The sequence below is a fragment of the Oryzias latipes genome, chromosome 9 (genome assembly GCF_053564925.1).
Source record: "Oryzias latipes strain Hd-rR chromosome 9, Olatipes_Hd-rR_3.1".
NCBI lineage: Eukaryota > Metazoa > Chordata > Actinopteri > Beloniformes > Adrianichthyidae > Oryzias > Oryzias latipes.
In genome coordinates, this window is record NC_136245.1 from 30,496,402 (window position 1) to 30,505,612 (window position 9,211).

Sequence of the window (9,211 nt, forward strand, 5' to 3'; positions counted from 1 at the left end):
TGGACTCCAAATTTGTTTTCCCCATATGTGCACACATGCAGATGTGCAGAGTCGCCCCCGCTTCACAAACACTGTCACCCCCTACACACCCTCCATTAATCCTCTGCTGTCTTTCCATGGCTCATGTGGACCAGATGCACCAAAAACATATGCGGAATGAAGTGAAAGATGCAGTGAAAGGAGATGAATTTGGACCTTTAAAGAGCTGGCGTGTAAAAAAAAAGGTTGATTACTCCAGTCTGCAAGGTAAAGGATTGGAGGAGAAAGGCTTAGAATGGGTTAGAAGGAGAGGAGGAAGGGAAGAGGAGAAAGGGGGAGTGTGAATCTAATTTGGGAGAGCAGAGGAAAACATATGCTGCCACCTTGGTGATATCTGTGTTAGCCGTGGGAGCACCACGAACAGGTTCATTCACCTTCTTTGTCTCAACGTCTGCCTTCAATTACGGTTGGTCACCATTTGTTCTTTTATAAGCAGTATTCAATATGGAAGCAAGACAATTTCGGTTTTCTCAAACAATCCAGAAAAAGCAGAGAAGAACTTCATAAACTGAGACAATTCTCTGGCATTTTCTACACATATTCAGAAACTTGCACGTCTTTTTCTTCTCTCTTTTAAGTAAAGACACTTTGTGACAAGATTTTTTTCCTTTCAAATTTTATGTTTCTTTTACCGACCCCTCCACTGACTTCTTCACAGCCTTCCAGAGGTCACAAGGTCAGACCAGACCGCAGAAAAAGCCGAGGAGCCTCCTCCAGATATCTGGAGAATGCCGAACATGACCGACAAATGAAGACACAGCTGCGCTCGGCTGAGAGCTCCCGGTCTCTTAGGAACTCGGAGTTACAAGGCCGTTCACATACGACTGTGTTTGCTTAGTCTCTGACACGGAAAGTCAACCAGCACACGAGATGGGAGACGGAAAGGGGAGAAAAAGAGGAGTAGACGGGGGGACACAAGGTTTGATGGGTGAAAAACTGAAACTAGGATGTGACGGGAAAGCTGCAACACGGCTGGTGGAGCAGCAGGCTCTCTGTAAGGATCGCATAAGAGGAGGAAGCGCTCAGTTCACAAGCATCTTCCTTTAAAGTGATCATTAAGCAAAAGTATGTTTCTTTTTACTGTTTAGTAAAAAAAAAAAAAAAAATCTTTGGCAAAACTAAGGAATTTTATTGAGGTTCAAAACGAGTATAAATGTATTTTCTGAACAAATAATGCATTAACATGAATCTTTACAGCAGTGAAACCTTTTCGTTAAAATAAATACTTTAACACTTTGAAATCTTTGCAGCCTTCAGAGATGGAAAACATCTGCTTTTATTTTGAAATTATGTTAAAGAAAGCAAATCTGACTTGATATGAATTTCTATGGTAATTATTTAAAAATTGAGCAAATAACATTTTTTACAGTGTGCATTTATTTACTAACTACTACAGGATGAAATAAGATGAAAGCTGCTTGTGGAAGAGCTTCAAGTTTAAATCTCAACTTCCAGTTTTTTGTTTTATTACTTTTTTAGATCTTTTTCGTGTTGTATGATCTGTTGTTAGGTTTATTTTTGTAGTTATGAGAAAATGAGAAAATCAATATATACATTTTTATATTTATATATTTTTTAATCATCACAGTTAAATTTGTTTTGTTTTTTTTCAGAGATGAACACAAATGTAAGGAAAGGCATGCAGTGAAAAACTTGTACCAGCCCACACACATACCCAAAAACACACACACGTACACAATTGAGTGCTCACTCACTGAGTAAATATCAACCAAAAGGTGTCAGCTATTGCTCCTGCTTGGTGGCCCATCAACGCCAATCCGAAAACCCACCCGTTCACCCCCATTCATGCACACAGTTGAAACAGCTGGTTAACCTAAACCTGCATGTCGGTGGAGGCAACAAGCTCATTTGAAGACAGTGCTTTCTGTTTGAAGTTGTTTTACTTGGTCAGTGAACCCACGCTTGTGTCAGCTGAGGAAGATTTACGAGCGCTGCTGCTCACCTCTGCTTCCTCACAGCTGCTTCAACATTATCTGATAGCTGCAGGCCAGAGAGCTGATAGACGAATGCATAAATGCCAGGAATGCCTACCTTTGAAAACCCAAAATGTTGAGTCATTTCAAACCCAGGCACTGATAAAGCATAATGTAGAGCATCAGTTACTCTGTTAGTTGGTTTGGCTTTTTGTGTTTTTAGCAGAAAACCTAAGTTATGAACGACTTAAATTCTGACTCAGTGGTTTCATGTTTGAATGAAGCATCTTTGAAACAAGTGGCGCCTAAATTCAGTGAGGAATCTCATAAACCGGGGATCTGCTGCCCCCTGCTGGCAACCCTGGTTCACTATGCAGGTTGTTGAATAAAACTTGACTTTTTTCAAAGAAACGGATTTTTGGGAATCCAATCCATTTGTTTTGTTTTTTTCCTGGCCGACAAGGCGGGCATACAGGCAGAGATGCCCGGTTAAGCTCTGTCTGTTTAGTTTAGCCATTACCTATTGAGTTCTGTGACTTCATGTTCTTTATTATTTCATGTTTATTAAAACCCTTGTGCTATGTTAGATGACCCCACCCTTACATTGACGTGTTCTCCCTACCATCACAAAGGTGGAAAGATTTCATGTAATACATGGACACCAGTGAGGTTCACAAATCATTAAAGAAAAAAAGGTTCAACACACTGTCTAGTGGGTCTAGATGACCCAACTCCCAACGTTAAACTGCCTAGGATAGCACAAGGGTTACACAATTACCCGTATGAAGCCCATTGAGACGACTTTGTTGTAAATATTGGGCTATAAAAATCAAATGAAATTGAACTTTAATTACATTTTTCATGTCTAGAAATGACAAATTTTAATGTGAGCTATGGGATTTATAAATGTAAGAGTGAATGTATTTCTCTGCTAAATTAAACAGAGTCCTGAATTTAATGACATTTTGCGAATTAGATACATAAGGCGTGAAGGACTTTAGGTTCAAATTATACTTTCTGCTCTTACACTTAAAATCATTCGGGAAAACAGATCCTGACTTTCAGCACATTTTGGCCCCTTTGGGCTAACGACTGATCACGAACTCAATTCAAACAACTTTATTTATCCCTGAGGGGCAATTCTTTTTAAGATGCAGAGAGAGCGTAAAAAAGCTTCATCACCTGCAAGCGCAGTTAAAAACAATACTATACAGTACTATGATTCCCGGATACGAGGAGACGCCCAAACAATAAAAACAAAAATAACTTAAAGTGACATAGTGTGTGCATGTTCAGTTAAGTGTAATTGCACTGATTAGCTGGATTGTAGGTCAGCGCTAACAGCTGGACTGCTCTGGATACAAAGATGGCCGACCTGTTATCAGGAAGTTTAGGAAAATCGTGCATCCTGTGAAAATTAGCGTCCACTCCCATGAAGAAAAGAAAAAATAAAGAACGTCTTACAAAAAAATGGCAAACAACACCCAAGCAAAACTGGGGTTCCAAAATTGCTATGTTGGTTACTACAGAATTACAAGGCAACTTTATAGTTTATACAACTAGAAAAACACAACTGCACTCTCCTGGTTAGTGAATAATGGTGGTTTTTAAAATTGGGACTCTAAGAAAAACGAAATACTTGACTGTTAATTTGTTCTTGTTTCCCAGACCTTTGATTTGGCCACTGCGGTGAGATAATGGTTTCTAAATTACTGGGTTGGTAACTGAGACACTCTCCGAGTGCGCACAAGTGCGTCGGTCCAGAACCAACACGGTTTTGATTTGGGGGACGTGCCAAGGCTCCAGCCAATGCTAATCACTGGGAAAAGCTCGTGAAAGCCTTGATGGATTTCACAGACATGCTTTGTGAGCTTGGGGTTTCATCAAAAATCCATTTAAGCTTTTATGTAATTTGGTTCAATATTCAGAATCCCTTTTATCTTTATGGGTGTCTATTTTAGACACTCTTAATTTGATGGGGAAAAAAGGATGAAGGAGAATTTCCTATTTAAATTGACCTTTATGAAGCTTCAACTGTATTTGTTTTTGGATTTTTTTTTTGTTACCTAGTTGGAATCATAACTGGTGTAACCACCAACGAAGTGAGGACCTTGATCTTTATGAGGACCAAAGCACAATCTTAATGAGGAGAAATGTCATTTATAAGTCATAGCTAAGTGACTTGGTCACTTAAAGTGGTTAGAATTTAAAATATCAACGAAAAAAATTAAAATATGCTAACATGCAGGTTAAAAAGCCTTTATTATTGCATTTGAGGGGATTTGGAGTTCTGTATAAAGGGCTTTGCTGGCACCAGCATAAGAAGCTTCAACTCCTGACCACCATCCAATCCCATTTCCACAGTGCTAATGGGGAAAACACAGTGTGCTGGGAACCCAATTGTCAGCAGACAATGCGCTCTGTATCTCACACAGCCAGGCGTATTGAAAAGCACACAGAGAGGCCAGTGTTACTGATAATAATAAGGATAAAAAAAATGTAAAAAAAAAGTTGGAACTTGTGCATAAGCTTGCTTCTCAGGGCTGTTCCATCAGTTTTCAAAGAACAGACTCCATAAGAAAATGAAGAGTTTTATCAGGAGAAAAAATCTCATCAAAATGATTCAAAAATCAACCTCAACAAGGATTAGACTCACACTATGGGTCAGTTTGAAAACATCCCAACTAGGGCTGCACGATATGTGGAAAACTCCTGATGTGCGATGTCAGTGATCAATATTGCAATGTCGACATAACTTGTGATGCATAAACAAACAGAAAATCAACTAAATACATAATTTCCATTTCACCGCACCATTTTAATTTAAATAAATGTCAACATAACTTTAATTATATTCCAAAAGACCGTCATCTATACAGGAGGTCCAACTTAAATGGCTCCATCCGATTTGATTCGTTAACAACTTCAAGCTGCTATAAGATTGATTTAGCACATTTAAGGTAACCATATATCTCAACATTCGACGACTTTTGTGATATGCTTATTGCACAACTTGACATCACGATAACATTTGCGATTTATTGTGCAGGCCTAATCCCAACTATAAACTTGAAATGATACAGAAGTACAATTATTACCTGCAAGGGGTTCAAAAACTAAGATAATGTGACCTAAAACAACACATTTCAGAAAGACACGATGGTGACATGAAATAGATGAACAATTAAAAGAAGTTTAGATTTGCAGAAAAGGTTCATGAGACTCTAAAAAGGCGACCCTTATTTATTCAAACATAAACTGAACACGACAAAATACAAGCAAGTCGTGATAAATTACAGTTCGGTCTTGATTAAAAAAGCAGTCATTCAGTGTCAAATGTTTGGAAGGTTTTTCCCTGGTTTGATTTCTGTAAAGCTTGTGTTTGTTAGAACAACTGGACCATTCCATTTTTTCCTTGCACAGTTTTAATTTTATTTTTTATTTATTTTTTATTTTTTTTTAACTTGTCCTGTCCAACAGCTAGGCAGACAGATGAGAGCTGAGGGCCTCTTGTGTTGGACATATTTTACTTTAACAAGAGGGGTTTTTAATCTTCAGACAAACCAAAGGTATGTCTGAATAAACCCCTTTTGTAATTGAGGCCAAACTTTATTAATTTCAATCATGTCTGAAAATCTTTGGTGTTGGACCGGACGGAAAAGGAAAGAGGGGAAGAAGAAAGAGGGACGTTAGAGAGAGGGGGGGTAGGGGGTGATAATAGGAGGGGAAGGGGGATAAGACCATGAAGCAGCATAAAGCAACAAGTTTACTGGTTGTTAATCATTATGGTAAGTAAAAAATACCATAAATGATAAATGGATTTCCAACCTATCAAAACACACACTATCCGAAGCTGAACGCAGTGTATTATCACACGGATTAAACTACGCCATAACCCCAAAACAGATCCCGCATGAGGAGTTCATCGTAGCCACCGAATTAGCATGTGAAAAAATACAGGACCCAGGAGAAAAAGCAGCACTACGCAATGAAATAGCAGGCATTCTCAAAACCGCAAAACTACCACCTAGTAACATAACCAAAGAAGAAATGGCAGCCATCCACAATCTGAAAAACAATAGAGAAATCACAATACTACCAGCAGACAAAGGCAGAACCACAGTCATCATGGACACAGAACAATATGAAAAACAAATGAATGAGATGCTTCAAGACCGGAACACCTATGAGGTCCTGAAAAGAGACCCCACAGAAGCAAAGAAGAGAAAACTCAAGACTGTACTCAAACAGTTACAGGAGGAAAAGAAAATAGACAAACAAACCTATAACCATCTCATACCAACAGCCAGCATCATCCCCCGGATCTATGGCACTCCAAAAATACACAAACCTGGAGCACCACTAAGGCCCATAATAGACAGCATGGGATCAGTAACATACAATCTATCCAAATTCATCGCAGATATTTTGAAACCCCTCCTAGGAAACACAGATTACCATTGTGAAAATGCAAAACAGCTGGCAGAAGAACTCAAAAACACAAAGATGGAAGCAAACGAGATATTCATTTCACATGACGTAATATCATTATTCACCAGGACTCCAGTAGAAGCCACACTACAAATAGTGCAGGAACAGTTAACAGCAGACAAATCACTAAGGAAACGCACAAACCTTACAGTTAATGACATTACACAACTCCTCCAGTTAATTACTACATCCACGTATTTCCAATACCGTAACACAATTTACAGACAAAAAGAAGGCTTTCCCATGGGCGACCCACTATCAGCCACAATGTGCAGCTTTTTCATGGAGGACCTGGAAAAGAGAGCAATAACATCCGCACCAGAGCACTGCCGTCCAACCTTGTGGAAACGCTACGTCGACGACATTCTGGAAAAGATCAAAGCAGGACACACGCAGGAGATCACAGACCATTTGAACACGATGGACGATACGGGACAAATCAAATTCACACATGAAGAGGAAAAAGACAACTCCATCAACTTCCTGGACATCAACATCAGACACATGGAAAACAAAGACATAAAAATAAAAATACACAGGAAACCAACTCACACAGACCAATATTTATTATGGACCTCAGAACATCCTACCACTCACAAAATATCTGTCGTAAGAACCTTGTTTGAGCGTGCAGAGCTGGTAACGGACGGGGAGGACAAAACGGAGGAGAAGAAACACATAAAAAATGCACTAACCAGGTGTCAATATCCTCAATGGGCCATAAAAAAGGGACAAACACAGGTGGAGCAGAGGAAATGCAAGGAAGTAGAGAAGGAAAAACTGAGGAAAAAAACAGAAAACAAAGGAATGGTTACATTGCCATACATCAGAGGAATCACAGAACGCATCCAAAGAGCCATGAAAAAGCATCACATCAGCACCCCAGTGAAACCGTATAAAAAACTCAGGCAACTACTGGTTCACCCAAAAGATAAGATTGAACAAAATAAAAAATGCAATGTCATTTATGAAATCCCATGTCACACCTGCAATAAAACATACATCGGAGAAACAGGACGCTCCTTCATCACAAGAAAAACAGAACATCAAAAAGAATGCGAAAAGGAAACAAACAAAATACTAACAAGAGCCAGACGACAACAGGCAGTTCAAGAAAACATGAAATCAGCCATAACGGATCACTGCAAACAAGAAAACCATATCATGGACTGGGAAAAGGCCAAAGTCCTCCGCACCGAAGACAACAGACACCGCAGATGGATCATGGAGGCGGTGGAGATCAGAAAACGAGCCCACACTTCCATGAACCAGGATGAGGGGGCTTTCCTGCTCTCTCACACCTGGAGCAACATCCTCCAGAGAAAGACGGACATCAAGGGGCGGAGTCACTTGTCAAAGTTTGACAGGTGACTCCGCCTCAGTCACAAATCAGCTGTTTTTAAAGACGTCACACGCCACCATCTGATGACGACCCTGACGAAGGTGGAAGGCATTCCGCCGAAACATGTCGGTAGGTTTTACACAAAACAAACCCAGTGTCTGATAAAAAAACAATTTAAGTGCTTAATTATGGTAAGGTTCAAATGTAGAAAAAAAAAAAAGAAAAAAAAGGGGCGGAGCCTGTCCACACACACACTCAAATGTTATAAACACAACCTGCTAGCTGCAAAAATGTCCACCTGTCGACATGTACACAAAACAGATAGTGTTCACATGCATACTTATGCCTTAAAACCAACTAGTGTGAAATATTTCAGTCATTCAATCATATACACTGTAAGTGCAAAGGTGAGCTAACACCTGTGCTCAGGTGAGTGTTTATGTTCTTCTAAAATGGATGGTGGAACGTGAAAAGAAGGAGGGAGAGTGCCCAGCCACCCCCACCCCAAGACCCCCACCGCAGCAGCAGCGGCAGCCGGAATCCCCCCAACGCCATACGGGAACAGGCAGGGAACAACCGCCCCCCGGGCGACCAAGCCCGCCACCCAGGCCAGGGCCAGCAGGGCCGCCGCAAGGCCCCCAGAGCCAGAGGCCAGGGACGCACGGAGGGAAAGAGAGCGCCGCCCCAGGCCAACCAGGAGAGCAGCCCCCCCGCCGCGCCGGGAGAACCCAACGCAGGGCCCCACCGGAGAAGGACGCCCACAGCCCCAAACGAGCACCCCACCACCACCCAGGAGTTCCGGGCATCCCCCCGCCCCAACCCCAGATACGAGCCAGGACCCCCCAAGGGAGACCCGCCCCGCACTACAGGCAGCCACCCGCCCGGCCCACGGTTGGTCCAGGGAGGAGCGAGGCAGGGGCCCGCCGCCCCCGCCCAGGAGGGGGGAACCCCGGGGAAAAAAGAGGGCCCACAAGGGGTGTTGTAAATATGGCCCGACCAGGCTCGGCCACAGTTGGAAATTTGGCGGGGCCCAGCACTCAGGAGCAAGGACCAGAACCCACCCCCCAGGGACCAGACACCCCCGGCTCAGATGTAATGTGAACCCCCCCACCGCGCGGAGAGAGCACCGCCGGGCCCAGGAAGCCGGCACCCCGGGGACACGGCCGCCGCTGCAAAGGGGCCGATACCCCCCACCAGGGAAGAGGCAGGGGACAGACGGACCCAGGTCCCACCTTCCTTGCAAAATGTGTGTATGTGTGTTTGAAAGGGTGTGTGTGTGCATGTGTGTGTGTTTATGTTGGGATGTATATATTGAGGGGGGAGGGGTGTGTGTACTAAGGGGGGTGCGGTTAAAATTGGCAGGTAGGGCACTAAGGGGACATCTCCTGATTACTCACAGTGACGT